Genomic DNA, 12,593 nt, shown 5'->3' on the forward strand with positions numbered 1-12,593 from the left:
ACCTGCTGTGAACCCGTATGTGTATGTCTCTTTTTATCTATTTATCTTTTTTATCTCTTTATTTGTTTTATCTATTTCCTTTTTACTGTTTTTTTTCTATCTATTGTACAGCACTTTGGCTACCCCTGTGGTTTTTAAAATGTGCTATAGAAATAAAGTTGATTGATTGATTGATTGAATGTTCATCAGAAAACAAACTGGTAGCTTGTTTCTGTTGTTCTGCCTTGTTCTACCAGCAGCAACAGAAACACCCAGACCTGAGTGAAGGCAGCTGAATGAAATAAAATAAAGTTTAAACCCTGAATAATCCCCTAAAACTGCAAACATCCAACAAGCTGCTGATCAGATCCTTCTGCTCCAATCAGGACCTTAGAGCCACTCAGACGTTCATCAGCCGCAGTTAAATCAGGACTGATGGAGACATCAGAGACCTGCGTCTGAAGTCCCGCCTCCTCCTCCTCGTCAACCAATCAGACGTTCTCAGAGTCCTGCTCCCCATCAGAGACCTGCGTCTGAAGTCCCGCCTCCTCCTCCTCGTCAACCAATCAGACGTTCTCAGAGTCCTGCTCCCCATCAGAGACCTGCGTCTGAAGTCCCGCCTCCACAACCTTTAAATGATTACAGCAACTTTTGACCTTCTCCAGGTTCCTCACAGAGTTTCTCATTCAGTGACTTCATTTCTATATTTGCACACATGACATCCAGCACTTTAACGCAGTGATAAGGTTGTCAGTGGGCGGGGGTCAGGGGGTAGGGGGGGACAGCGTCCTGCCTGAGGACACGATGACCCTCTGACTGGAGGACCACCTACCCACAGGGCTCAGCTGCACATCTGCATGCAGAGCGAGGAGGAGCAGGAGGAGCAGGAGGGGAGGCTCAGCATGAGGTGTAGAATGAGCTGCATCAAATTATGAGTTTGATTCTTTAAAAACAGACAGCTGTGCAGGTAATCAGCACACATCTTTATTTAGGATGAAATCCATCAGACTCAGCCTTCCTGCCCCACAAACACTAAAAAGTCACACTTTTATCTTTTATCTTAGGATATTGTAGATTTCTGCTCACTTTACAGCTAAATATGTGCAAACTCAGGAGCATGGAAGTTCAGTGGATCTGGGAAAGTCTCATCAGTTCATTAAAGTCTCCTCAGCATCAGATTATAACTGTTTCCAAACAAAAAATGTATGTAAAAAGCTTAAAAAAGGTAAACATTTCAGACTGAAGTAGTTTTACTCATGAAGGACGATCTTAAAGCTGAAAAATGCCTCTGGAGTAAATCTACTAAGTTCCTGTCAAACACAGAGAACTCCAGGCTAAAATACAGCAAACAATCTGAAATTATCACCATAAGCTGCTTTTATTTAGAATATTAGAGGCTTAAAGGAGCCCAGAATGAAAGGAAATCTGGAGTTTGGCTTTTTTGAAAATTATTAAAGTTTGTCTTTAATTTTCATGTAGCTGGAAAGTAAAGCAGCGCAGCGGAGCTCATCTGGTGGCCTCAGATGGATTTTTAAACATTAACCTCGTCTTTTCACTGAGAAAAGCCATTTTCTCTCAAGGCTTCAGGTCATCGACCTCCACGCTGGAACCGCTCGAACTGTGACCTTCATGTCTTCAAAAACAGAAAACTCTTCAGCAGGATACAAATCATTCAGGACGAAGCCTTTTTCTACATTATATAAATTTAATTATATTTCACAATCAACACGTGCCTCACGTAAACTGTGAAAGAACAGAACTAACAGTGCATTTGTTTGAAAGCTGCAGGGAGGCAGAGGTTTGGACTCTTTCAGAACATTTTTAACTTCTGCAGCTGAAGTTGATCTAAAAGCTGCTGGTTTGAAACCTGTTTCAGAAACAACAGGTTCATCGATGATTTCCCAATAAAACTTTAGATTCTGATTGGTCCTCGTCACCTCGGCTCAGCAGGTTTATTTTGAAACTTAAAATTAAAACATTTTCACACCTTTTTGGGGTTTTAGATCTTAAAAAGACAGATTATTTTCCTTCATTTAAAAGTTCTAATCAGAAATGACTCATCATGGAAAACTAACTGCTGGAGTATAGAATAATATAATAATATAACTGTATATCTGAGAAATCACCTCGAACATAAAGTTGTCGACTTAGTCTTGTCCTGAATAATTTGTATTTTCTCTTATTGATTCATTTCTGGGATTAAAAGTTGAAAAGAAAATAATAAGGTCTATATTGCAACCATAAAAAGTACAGACATTTAGGAGTAATTAGTTCATTCTGATCAGGAGTTAAGAGATTTGTTTACAGTAGGAGTAAATGTGGCAGGGTTTAATGCACACACTGGCTGCCTGCGTGCGTGAGTCGAATACAGACACACACCTGTTGAATTAAGGAGGACATTTGAATGCGCCGTGCTCCTTTCTTCTGAGCCTGCATCCATCAGAACCGAGACGAAGACATCTGGGATGTACCTGAAGATAAGCTGGCTCTGCAGCTCCACGTCCGTTCGAACGCACCGGACCTCGGTTATAGAGCGGACTCAGTTGCTAGGAGATCTGCGATGGAGCTGCAGAGACACATTTGTATGCAACGCCACATCTGACTGCTTTAATTCTGCTCTGCCTTCCCTACAATCCTGCTGATGCTTCTCTTTGTTTTAATCCTCAGGTGCGCCTCTCTCCTGGGCCTGGTGTGTGTGTGTGTGTGTGTGCGCGCACGCTCTGCCTGCCTCCATAATGGGGCCTTGATGGCTGATTAGCTCTCAGACACAATATGGCCAGAGACAAAATGGGCCATTGATTCCCTGGGTAGAGCCAAACATGGCCGCTCTGGTACAAGTTCCCCTGAGTGGCTGTGGCTGCAGATTAAAAGAAAATACACCGGTTCTCTGAGCCGAATCTCAGGCTGGAATACAAGATAATGAGAGGACTGGACAGACAAACAACAACAATAATAAACACTGAGCTGAACTACCGCAGAAACTTGTTGCAGAAGCTAAAACTGAGAAGAACACAAGCTAAACTTAACGGAACTAAAGTTGAAGCCAGCAGAAGCAGCTGAACGCTGGTCAGAAACGCTACATGTGATTAACAGACGTGGATCTGAGCTTCCTGTTGATCCCAGCCTGGACACACACACACACCTGGCTCCCAGGTGTGTGTGAGGCCAGCTCTGATGTGAAAAATGATGCTATTACATGTACGGGATGAAGAAGAAAACCACGTCTTCATGCTCTAATTTTCACTGGATATTTACCGCAGGCACAGATTTCTTTTCCCCGTCTGACTGAGGTGGAGCGGCGTGCGAGCTGGGCGGAGCCTCAGTCTGTCTGCCGGGAGTCTGACACGTATTTCAAATTCAAAGCTTCGACTCGCATCAGTGTGTGACAAGAGCCGCCGGATAAGTGTGTGTGTGTGTTAAAGGCAGGTTGTACAAGAAAAGAAGGTAAAAGTTAAGAAAAGCCTTGAATTTCAGTCAGACTTTCTGCAGAATTCATCCAGGTTAGATTTTTATCAGCTGTGGGCGATAAACTGTGTTTGTCTGTTAGCAAAATATCTCAGGGAGTCAGGAAGTAGCCATCAGATGTAAATGTGTAGCTTTTGGAGGCAGCTAGCTGTCAGGTTCTGCACCAGGCTGGAGCAGAAAACAACACGCTGGACGTCACCATGACCTCGTCGGCTTTGTTCTGCAGCTCAGCTCATTATCTGAAGAGATACACTTTTTATTCACCTGCCTCCCTCGTCCCTCCCCCCTCAGAGAGCAGCAGGAGCTGGGATGAATGAGGCTTTATCTCCAGTGAAAAAGGCTGAAATGATGAATGTGATGAATGCGCTTTCAGGAAGCTGAAAACAAAACAAAAAAAACGTGTTCTGGCTAAATAATTCATCCTAATGAAGAAAAGGAATAAAAAAAGACTCATTTTGGAAAAACATATATTGTTGGAAAGGAAAAAAATGGTAAAAAGATGGAGACTAAAGGCAGAAGATAAACTGCTTCAACAGCTTCACCAGAAACAGGCAGAAATGCAGACTACAGAAACAGGTTTCCTGGATCCACTGGATTCATTCAGCAGGAACAGAGTTTGGGATTTAAAGTCTATAAGTGAGGTCAGTTTGTCTTAAATAATCTCTGAATGTCTCTGTTTGCTGAGAGTCCTCCAATCGTCGCTGCGTCTCTCAGTCTGAGTCCAGGTCAATCTGACGGAGTTCTGTTCGTTTCCTCCTCAGTTCGGCCATCTTTGTTTTGGGCAGAATTAACCTCCATTGTATCTGAGCTCAGAATTTCATCTATAAATCTGCACAGTTTGTCTGAGGCTCTGTAGCACCTTCTGCACCCCTACCTCCCACAGCCTGGTGTGTTTGAACAACTTCTACAGTCATGACAGCAAACGGTTCAAAACACTGCAGCAGGAACTCCAAACAGCCGACAGAAGAACAGCTAGAACTGAAACTGACCACGAAAAAACCAAAACAGACCACGACTCCCAGTACTGGTACCACTGGTGCTTAGAGTACTGGTACCGCAGGTGTTCGTAGTACTGGTACCAACGGTGTTTGTAGTACTGGTACTGCTGGTGCTCAGAGTACTGGTACCACCGGTGTTCAGAGTACTGGTACCTTTGGTGTTTGTAGTACTGGTACCTTTGGTGTTTGTAGTACTGGTACTAACGGTGTTTGTAGTACTGGTACTGCTGGTGCTCAGAGTACTGGTACCGCTGGTGTTTGTAGTACTGGTACCACCGGTGCTCGTAGTACTGGTACTGGAGTCCTGGGGAGGTTCAGACAGCTGATCCTGGAAGGAGACTCCAGGAGACTCAGAACAGCTCGCAGTCCTCCAGGAAGGGCTGGAGAGAAGACCATCTGGGCTTCAGTCCTGACCCGGGTTCCTCTAAGACCCGACCCCAGACAGGAGGAAGAAGATGGAGGCTTCTCAACAAACCAAGTTTTCGATCCCTGGTTTGTTAAATTTCTTCATCTTTAAGGAAGATTCAGTTTATCAGCCGGGGAGGTGGCAGACTTCTGGTTTTAGACCAGAACAAACTCAGGATTAAAAAGGTCTTTGATGCTTTGATGAGTTGGTTTTTTTCTAAAAGCAAAACTAAAGGAAGAATAAAATATTTATAGAAATGAATTCCTGAGAGACATCATGTCATGAAGTGTGACTGTAAGAGAGCGGCTGATGGGTAAACAAAGACGATGATTAGAGTCCTGCTAACATCACTAATGACCCCAGGATACCCAGCATGCCTCTGTGTGTCGGATCAGGCTGTTAGAATAAGACAGGAAATGAAGCACAGCAGGGACTGATGGAAAGTTGGCTTTAAAAAAAGTCAAATAAAAATAATCTGAAACTCTGAAACTCTGAAGATGAACTGCAGCCTGGTGTGTGTAGTGTGTGTGTGTGTGGTGTGTGGTGTGTGTGTGTGTGGTGTGTGGTGTGTGTGTGTGTGGAGGGGGTCATCACTAATTAATGAGGAGCAGCTGAACTTTCCTCAGAACTGTTCCTCCAGAACCTGAGAAAATGTCTGAGAATATTTCCAGAATAAAACTGCAAAAACAAAAACATCAGAGGCTGAATCCTGAAGTTTCCTGAAGTTTCCTGAAGTTCCCTGACGTTCCCTAAAGTTCCTTAAAGTTCCCTGAAGTTCCCTAAAGTTCCCTAAGTCCCCTAAAGTTCCCTAAAGTTCCCTGAAGTTTACCTTTACCCTTTCGCTAGTCTTTAGCTATTTTTAGCTTTTAGCTTATTTATTAAGCTTCAACAAGTCAATTTGAGCTCCTTCAGCGGTCATTCATTAGCATCTTTAGCATCATCAGTCACATTAAAAATTAAAAACTATTTTAAGACTCTTAGTGTTAAACTAAGATCGGTGTTGGGATGACTCTCAACTACTACCACTCCACTCTCTGGAGCTACGGCTGTTTTTGCACCAGCTGATGAAGAAGCCTCCATCACAGGAAGTCAAAGCTCTCACGTTGAAACTCTGTGGGAAAAAACCCAGAGAAATCTCTTGGCTCTGATGGTAAACCCTTCCTGCATCCTCCCACCTCCGAGTGTCCTCTCAGAACCAGCGGGTCCAATCGGCAGAACTGCTGTCAGCGAACACTAAGCCATCAGACAGATTTACTCCGATGGAGAGATAGCAGGATTCCTCCTCCGGCTTCGCTGGACTTTGTGTGTGATGGAGGAGATAAAGAAAAGGTGGAGTGATGGGAACAGATTGGCTGGAATAATAACATGTTGGATCTGATTGAAGTCTCCAACTGTAGATGATGATTGGGAGGGTTCTGATAACACAACCACACAACTTTTAAGGAGCTTTTTTTTGTCAGTTTGTCAAATGTCTCCAACTGAAGACGGAGCAGTTCAACATGAAGATGCCGAGCTTCCTGCAGGGTCTCAGTTTTCAGACTGAACTGGACTTCTGGGTTCTGAGGCCCGCTGCTAATGAGGTGAACTCTCTCCTGATCTTATATGAATACTTCAATGTGCATTCTCAGTCAAAATATTTCTACAAGACAACAATAAACTACACATATAAGTGACTGGAATCTCTCATTGAAAGTTACAGCATATAATGACTGACTGGTTTTATTCTGGGATATAAATCCATTAAATACAAGCAGCTCACTGCAGCCCACAGTTCCTCCTCTATATCTTATTTTTAAATGTCGAAGTTTTTCTAAAGGTTGTTAAAGAAACATTTTTTACATGAAGCAGTTATACTGACAGCTCTGTGGTCAATGATGCTGCTTTTAAAGTGCTTTATAAATTAAATTGTATAAATGTATTATTGCCAAATATTGTTAAATGATAAAAAACATTGTCCCCAAGAAGCTCTTCAATCAGAATGGACCAAATTAAAACTCCATCAGTCGACCATGAACCCCCACAGCTGCACAATGATCCCAAACACAGCAGAACGGTCCAGAAGCAGAACCAGAACCTCAGAGAGCTGAGCAGAAACCAATGAGCTGAAGCAACGCTGGAAAGAAGAGTGGGCCACAGCTCCTCCACAACCATCAGAGAGGCTGATAAAGTCCTGCAGAGAACCTGTTTCCACATCATGTGAAGCTCGTCTGGATTCAGGCTCACAGCTGAGCTGCAGAGGTTTGCATCAGTTTCATGCAAGGCTGCGTTTAATAGTCCCGACCCGACCCGACCCACTGGGACAAACAGAACCACTACTTCAAAGTGCAAGTGAGCAAAACAGAGAGAAACAGGGATTAAGAGACGCAGGAATAAAGAAGTAACAGACAGACGGAGCTGCTGGCGTCGAGCTGATTTAAATTAGAGAGGGTGAGGATGTGGAGGGATTACAGCTCGCCATCCAAGCCCTGCGTGTGTGTGTGTGTGTGTGTGTGTGTGTGTGTGTGTGGGTGTGTGTGTCTGTCTGTCGCCCCAAAGATCCAGAGATAAAACAGACAGGAGGGAGGAGCTGGGAGGAGAAACATGGTGTGCATACAGTCAATGTTGGTCAGAAAACACAGAAATGAATCTTCTTGAATTAAATCTAATTCATCACGTTTCTCAGGCTGGAAACTGGTTTTAACAAAGAACAGGGTTTTATTTTTTAGCTGTTCATCAATCAGCAACCAACGTTTTCATCTAACAAGTGAAAGACAACAAACTGTGTGTGTTTAAAAATGATTACACTTCTTGTGTAACAGATGATGCTTCAGTTCGGATGCTGGGAGGAACTGATTGATGCTTCAGATCAGCTGGAGCCCAACTTTCAGCTGACGTTTATTTAAAGAAAACAGGATCCACTCCTGCTCTTATTTCAAAGCTCCATCAGCAGGCAGCTTCTCTCCTACAACCAGACGTCTGTGTGAGGTTTCCACTCGGCAGGTTCTGAGGTTCTCCTTCAGAAAATGAGGAATAAATACAACAATTCAGGGTTTAAATCCAAATCAGGTCTCAGGCTTTTAAAGTCAAAGTCTGTCGTTGTTGTGGTCAAACCCTGAAGTCATCTTTGATCTCATGTGATCTCGCACTGACGGCCATCTTGAATTGGGCAGAGAGTCAGCAAGGCCTGCTGCTGTTATTTTAATGTGTGTTTTATGGCATATATGTGATGTTTTACAGTTTTAATGCTACAGAAATGTTCCACAGGACCAATAAATGACCCTGGTGTTGTAGATCATGTTTGCCTACAGCCACGTATCTCAGTCCACCACAGAAACTGAGGAGAAACTGTTTGAAGCGATGCTGACCTGAACCCGGGACGAGTGATTTACAGAGCAGATATGTAGACTGTGGCAGGGAAAAGCATTTAATTTCAGATGGACTTTAAAAGCCCTGCTTGCTGACAGTAAAACTTGTGTGTTTTAGTCCTTCAGGTCACAGAGTTTTGTTGGCAATCACACTGGAATCGATGACTAAGCAGGTTGCAAAGCAATCTAGGAAACCGGCTGCAGTCGACTGATTTAGGGGCGACGGGGCCAATGTTTTTGGAAGCCAGCTGATCGGGATAAAAGATAACGAACATCCAGCCCAGAACTTCCTGTTCTTGCTCACCAGTCAGTGGTGGGATGCAGATAAATTAGAAACAACGTCAGCTCACTGCTGCTAAAGCCAAACCCAACTCAGACCACAGAACCGGATTCTGTTCCCTGAGGCACCGAGAAGACGACGATCTGAGGAAAAGCTTAGAAACCAGAAACAGAAGAACTGTTTCTAAATGAGAGCTCAGATCGTGTTAAACAGACTTTATCTGGTTGTCAATCTGCAGAAAGCTCCAAGAAGCATCATTAGAGCTGCAAGTCTAACTTCAGGAAACCTTTTGGTTGTGAGTCACTTCCCTGCAGGTCTTTAAGACTTTAACATCATTTTGTTTTTATTACACAAATATGATCTTCTTTAGTGAGTTTTAAAGGAAAACTTTTCTTCTTAATTCAGAGTAACGGTGGACGGATGGGTCGCCGTGGAAACAGGGAGGATGCAGGTACCACCTTCCTGCAATAAAATGTATTTTAAAATGTTTTTCACTCTGGATGCTTTCCTCAAATCAAACAACCAACTTTTAAGGTGTAATAAAGTTGTAATCTTTTAAATCTATGTTTAAGACTCAGCTTCTGTTGTTTAAATGTGGTAAATATAAATATATAAATGCATAAATGTGACAATGACATCAAATCATAAAAATATTCCTGGAAAAGTTAACATTTTCAAAGTTTATTTTGTAACATGAGAGCACCAGAGTCAGGACACCAGAAAAGGATGTTTTCTTGTAAACATTTAGCAGATGTGGAGCTTTAGGTTCTAAAAATAAAAAAGTGACCTCATCAAGGTGGGAAAATGTTCTGCTGCAGAGAGCAAACTGAGATATTCAGTAAAGCCCAAAAATAAGGAATACGTGTCACCTTTCTCCCATTGACTTCAATAAAACTCCTTTAAAGCCATAAGAGGCGCCCCCTGCTGGCCTTCAGAGATACCACAGATATTTCTTCCTGCACAGGGATGGAGACCGTCATGTAATCCTTATTTATTTATCCTTATCCTGATGACATGAGCTGCTCGCTGAAACTTAAGGTTGATTTTTGATCAGAAATCTGGTAAACCTGTGATGTAAAAGTTATATTTGTACAAAAAGCAGATAAACAACAACAACAATCTCACAGATAGAGCTGTTTTTTTTCCTCCAGCGTCACTTTGTGATAAGGATTTAAGAGACACCCGGCCCGGCCCGTTACTGATGAAGCTGCTCCCAGCCGAGCAGAACCACAGATAAGGAGCAGAGATAAATCCTCTCTGCCATCGCTGCGGGCCAAAAAGGCTGAAGTCAGGTCAAACTGAGACAAAATGTCAGCCGGACTTCCCGCCCTGAACGCTTCCTGCTCACGTTTCATCCCTCAAACCTCCGAGGAGCGGAAGATGAATCACGTTCCTGCTGCACTTTCAGCTTAAATTTAGAAGCCGAGGTGTTCTGTAGGAATCTGAATCATGCTCTCCTACAGCTCGGCATGCATTAAAAAGTCAAACAGCCTGGGACTGAACCACTCTTCCTGGCAGACAGACTTCACACAGACGCAGAAAAACAACTCAAGAATCACGTTTGTTCTGTAAAATGCTTAATTAAAATAGATTCTTGTGTAAAACAGATGAGGATGTAAAGTTTAAGGTTCAGGTCCTGATGAACCCAACCGACGCCTCTCAGCCTTCAGAACAAGCTTCGAGCCAGAACTCCCAGGTGGGAGCTGGTAGTTCGGTGTAGAACCAACTGATGGCAGCTCTCCGGCTGCTGTCTGGACTCCTCATGATGTTAGACTTAATAAACCCACTTTGTCAGGTCCAGGAACCGGTTAAAGAAGCGTCCTCATGGTGTGAAAACACCACAGAACTGTAGTTCTACTCATCGCCACACAAGATGGAACCTTTTTCTTGTTTGTGTCAAACATCTGTGTGTTGTCAGCTTAAACCTCTGCTGAGACGATCAGATGTACGTCATGAGGTTACAGAAGGAGAACAGCAGAGTGCCTCCTCCTCCTCCTCCTCCTCCTCCTCGAAGAAGCCTCACCTGAAACATCATCCTGAGCAGAATGAGGAGGAAAACTTTTCTGTCTCGCCTGATTGGGTTTGTTTCTGAATCTGCGTGTAAAAACCCCACAGTGCCATCTGAGGGTGAATCAGTAACTGTTTGATTTGATCCGTTTTCTCAGGTTCTGATTGGGTCTGAAGAACCAGAACAAGTCAGGATAAAACTTTAAATCCAAACTTAGATTTACTTCTGTGTATTCTAACATTCACACAAAAGGATGACTCTCAGCTACCACCACACCAGCTTTTAGCTCAAACGCTTTTCTAGTAGATGACCGACACACACTCACTGCGTGTCTGTTAGGCTAATGTCACCCACTGGTCTGTGAGATATTAAAACAAAAACAGCTAAAAGGTTTGACAGAAAGAGCTAAAAGCTGGTGTGGTAGTAGCTGAGAGTCCTCCCAAACACTCACTCTGAGAGCATCTCATCCTGTGACCAAAATGGCTCCAACGCCAACAGGCGGCGGGCGACAAGCATTCCCATCAAGGAATGTGTTTGCTAATGTTGATTAGCTGAGGCAGCCATTTTAAATCCGAGTTGACTCCAGAAGTTAAAAATACATCCAGTATTTCCATAAAATCCGTCCAGTGGGTCAGGAGATATTTTGCTAACAGACCAAAACATTATTGTCTGCCAAGAAATATAAAAAATGTAATAATCATTAAAATTCATAAATTATGAGACTTCCGGTTTGCCATGCGGACAGGGTAGACGTAGCAACGGACTGCTCCGGAAAAATCCAGCATTTTTACTAAATTCACCCCGCAGAAACTTGATTTTATACCACCCACCGATACAAAAACAGTATTTTGGATACTTACTCACTAAGTTATGGCCTGTAAGAACGCGAAAGGAAGCAAGAAAGAGGACGCTAGCCTAACGCTGGAGGCTATCACCGCACTGCTTCGGCAGCACGGTGAGGACCTTAAATCTGAATTCAAGTCTTCTGCCAACATGCTGAGCTCCAAGCTAGACCAGGTGAGGCAGAGCCTGGAGGAACAGGCAGAGAGACTCTCCTCTTTGGAGCTCGTAACAGAAGATTTGGGCCAACGAGTGGCTGGCCTCGAAGACTCGTGTGCTGCTCTCCGTGAAGACAATGCTAAGCTAAAAGACAAAGTGACGGACTTGGAGAGCCGCAGCAGACGGCAAAACATCCGCATCCTCGGTCTGCCCGAAGACACTGAAAGTGGGCGCCCTACTCACTTTTTCTCCAACCTTCTGTGTGAGCTATTTGGGAAGGAGCTGCTCCAGACCCCACCAGAGCTCGACAGAGCGCACCGCTCCCTGGCAGCTAAGCGGCCCGCAGGTCGTCCTCCTCGCCCGGTGATCCTCCGCCTGCACCGATACCTGACCAAAGACCTCATCATTCGGGAAGCCAGGAAGAGAGGAAAACTCGACTACAAAGGTGCGTCTCTACGTATTGTGGAGGACTACAGCCCAGACGTCTTGGCCCAGCGTGCGGAGTATAAGGACATCATGACGGAGCTCTACAAGCGGGGCTTNGTAGCAGATGTAGCTGCGGTCGAAGCATTGGTAGCTAGACTGGTGGCAGTAGTCGTGGCAGTGGTGGCATTAGTGGTTGCATTAGCAGGTGTTACTGTAGCTAAAGTTGTATTTGCAACACTGGTGGTTGTAATTGCTGCAGTTGTATTTACAGAAACTGTAGCATTTGAAGTGGGGGCTACAGTTGTTGTTGCAGGAGCAACTGTGAAGACAAGAATGAAATATAATGTGAAGAAAAGAATGTGTTCTCATATCTGTTTTGGAGGAAAAAAACTAAACAACAAATAAGTTAGCTTAGCCATGTTGGTCCCATTTAAAATGAGTGAGCAAATGCTAATAGTCATATAAGGAATGGGTAAATAAATATCTCATGACTTAGAAAGAAGACTTAGTGAGGGTGGTAACAGGTTTCCGTTAAATATTAGCACATACAGGTGCTGGTCATAAAATTAGAATATCATGAAAAAGTAGATTGATTTCAGTAATTCCATTTAAAAAGTGAAACTTGTATATTATATTCATACATTACATACAAACTCATATATTTCAAATGTTTATTTTGTTTAATTTT

At 43.5% G+C, this 12,593-nt stretch overlaps 1 protein-coding gene and 1 long non-coding RNA gene across 4 annotated transcripts in view; both read right to left on the minus strand.

Annotated features, from left to right (window-relative positions):
* grid1b (glutamate receptor, ionotropic, delta 1b) overlaps positions 1-12,593 on the minus strand; it is a 357,735-nt gene that overhangs the window by 84,549 nt on the left and 260,593 nt on the right. The gene's annotated exons all lie outside the window — the stretch shown is intronic.
* The window catches only part of LOC108250523, a 3,107-nt gene continuing 2,539 nt past the window's right edge, over positions 12,026-12,593 (minus strand). The window contains exon 4 of the long non-coding RNA XR_001809299.2: positions 12,026-12,224. This is a non-coding gene — a long non-coding RNA (uncharacterized LOC108250523). The remainder of the gene's footprint in view (positions 12,225-12,593) is intronic.

Source organism: Kryptolebias marmoratus, linkage group LG17 (genome assembly GCF_001649575.2).
Source record: "Kryptolebias marmoratus isolate JLee-2015 linkage group LG17, ASM164957v2, whole genome shotgun sequence".
Taxonomy (NCBI): Eukaryota; Metazoa; Chordata; class Actinopteri; order Cyprinodontiformes; family Rivulidae; genus Kryptolebias; species Kryptolebias marmoratus.